Below are 3,122 nucleotides of genomic sequence, written 5' to 3' on the forward strand. Positions count from 1 at the left end.
GACTACTTCTAGGCCATAGGCAAGAACATGGTGACCTCCGCTCCTGAATAAAAGGGTAGATAACTTCTGGGAGAAGGCCTGGAGCAGGTTCCTGGATCCACGGCTGAGCTCCTGGCCCTGAGCTGCAGGGAGTGAGTGGAGAGGACTGGCTACGGTAGGCCAGTGGTTAAGCTAGAGAAGCAGAGAATGGGTTCTCCCTTGCCCCTCCTCCTATAGCCTCTGCTCAGCAGGGCTAACCACCCTCCTTCCCTGAGGCTTCCCCTCTCCTCTTTGTGCCTCCATGATCCATCCACAAGGGAGAGGAGTGAGCTGATGGTGCTGGCAGATTGCGGAGTGGTGGGGTGGTGGCAGGATAGGCCAGACGCAGTTGACAAGCAAGAACTTGTGCCTAACCCAGGGTGGATTACTTCCCCTCCCCAGGCCTCACTGTTCCCATCTCAGCAATGGAGAGATTATAGCAAACAATGGCTGAAACCCAAGCCAGCTTGGCCAGTGTGTTTGTGGTGAGGCCTGCCTGACAGGGAAGTGCTGTGGCCATGTCAGCAGAGAGAGATTTACCCTCAGAACATGATTGGGGGTTTGGCAAGGGCAGGAACAAGGGTGAGTCTGGAAGAAACATCGATGGCTGGCACAGGACCAGCTCCTCCTGGCCCCACCTGGGATCCAAGCCCTGCCCCTGGAAGCTCTGTTTACAATAGAAGGGTGGAAGAAAGCAAATATGGAGGTGAAAATATGCCTTTTTTTTTTTTTTTTTTTTTTTGCAAAGTGGAGTACTAGGAGAAGTGCAGAAAGGTAAGAAAGAGCTGCAGACATTGCTGGGTGCTGAGAGAGAGAGAGAAAATGGCACCTCCCCCCTCCAAATTCTACCTTCTGACTTCTAAGACCTGCGATAATAGGTCACTTCTCAAACTCAGTTCTAATTTCAGGCCTGATAACCCTGCTTGCCATGTGATCTGAGCAAGTCTTCCTCTCTGTGCCTCAGTGTTCCCTCTGCATAATGAGTGTTCAGGTGTAAATTCCCTCCAAGGGCTTTGACAGCTCTCATATTCTAGAATCTTCTACAAGTCTATTCTGAGTCAAACACCTGGAGCTCAGTTCTGCCTCAGGCACTGGCATGTGAGATGATCAGCTGTGGAAGACAGAGCATCACTGGGACTTTGGGATCTATCTAGAATCCATTGTGAACACTTTACCATACCCCAGAGACATGGATTCACTGGTGTCCTGTCTGTCTTTCCAGCCTCCCCACCCCAGGTTCTACTGATCTGCTTTCCTTGCCAAGTGAATGTCATACTCCCCTATTGCTTCAGTACATTTACATTTGCTGTTCATAATACTTGGAATGCCGCTTCCCCACCTCTTAGCTGGTGAAATTTTCCTTCTAATTTGAGCTGAAATGTCTTCCAGGAAGTCCTCCTTGCTGGCCCCATAGCCTAGGGTTGCTCCGGCTCTGATCCATTCTCCTCATGCCACAGTACTTATCACATTAGTAATTACGTATGTCATGATTTTTGTATCCATCTCCTACCTCAAATTACCATAAGTTCTGTGAGGGCAGAGACCCTGTTATGTCCTTCATACTCTACCCCTGATGTCCAGTAAGTAGTCCAGGAAACTTTTACCAAACAATTATTTCTTGAAATAAAAAATCCCTAATAGTTCCCACATGTAATAAACTTACTGGGGAGCAGGTTCAGACATATAGGGTCTAGTTTGGCCCTTATGCTCCCCCTTCTCATGTCTTAATGAGCTGATAGAGGGGCAGAGAGGGGGTGGGGTTTTGTTGTGCCAGATTTTGTCTTGGCCCAGTGGCTGGGCCATGCAGAGTAAAGGCTGGGAAGCATGTTGCCTGCTTCCTGCCTCCTTTTTTGCTGCCACCACTCTTCGGGAGGAGCAGCAGCTGTGGCCTCTCCTCATGTTCCCATAGCAACTAGTGCTTACCTCCCGCTCACACTGGTTCCTAATTGCCTGATTATGCATCTTCTCCCCCACCAGCCCAGAAGCTTCTTGAGAGCAGGGTCCATGGTGGGTTTTACTCACCATTGCATGCTCCAGGCTCAGTGAGTATTAGTTAAATGAACAAAAATGAATGCATGACCATCCATGCACATGGGTTTTTAAAAGCTTTCATCACAAACAAGGCACCTGGCGTCCTGTAGTGGCTGAGGGAGGGGACTGGAGGACTTGTGCTCCTCAACTCACCTCTCCTGAGTGGTGTGGGTGGCCGCCCCCCCCCTCCCTGCTGCCTGGGGAAGCTCTTTAGAAAACAGGCCAGGCAGACTGTATGTAGCTGTCTGCGGGAGGGCATGCCAGAGACAGTGTGACACCCTCCCCTCACAACACCCCCAGGCACACTCCCTCACCACCCCCTTCTCAAGAAAGCCATCTCAAAAGGACAGCTTTTGCTTTGTGAATGACCAGAATCATTGAGTTTCATACTCACTTCTGATGTCTGTGCAAGCTCTCACGGCGGGCCCTTCCCCTCTCCATTCTCACTCAACCATCCTGATCCAACTCAGCCATTTGCCCCCTGAGCTGCTCCAACCACCATTTTCCTGCTTCCCCATCGTATCTCTTTGCCTCCTCCTTCCCCATCTCCTCCAGCACATAGCCAGGGGGTCCCAAACAGAAATCAGCTGCCATGTTCCCAGGCACCCTCACAAAGACAGTGGACGCTGCCATCATTTTTCCTCATGAGTCCACCCAAGCCACTAAGGCTGCTAGAGGGAAAGGCTGAATCAGCAGCACCTTAGTTTGATTCTTAAATATGTGTTGTCTTAAATGTTTGACTCTGGTCCAGGTGCTCAGCTAGTGAGCCCCGAGCTCATGAGGATGGGACCTATGCAAATTCTTACCCTAATGCAAGGGATAGGGGAAAAAAAGCAAAGCTTGGCGTGAGCTTCACTTTGCACAGGGTGCCACGGCAATGTCTGCTGAAGTATGCTTGTGCAGAACGAGAGCAGGCCCATTTGGACTGGGTTTTCTATCAGAAACTATTGTTTGCAAGCAACAGATACCATCTCTGATCAACTAAAGAGAAAAGAGAACTTGTGGGGCTGGGTGGGGGCTAGGTTCTGAGCTTACAGAATCAAGGAAAAGGCTAGAGAACTGGGTTTGGAAAT

Source organism: Talpa occidentalis, unplaced genomic scaffold (assembly GCF_014898055.3).
Source record: "Talpa occidentalis isolate TD23 unplaced genomic scaffold, MPIMG_talOcc4v2.1 talOcc4.15, whole genome shotgun sequence".
Classification (NCBI taxonomy): domain Eukaryota; kingdom Metazoa; phylum Chordata; class Mammalia; order Eulipotyphla; family Talpidae; genus Talpa; species Talpa occidentalis.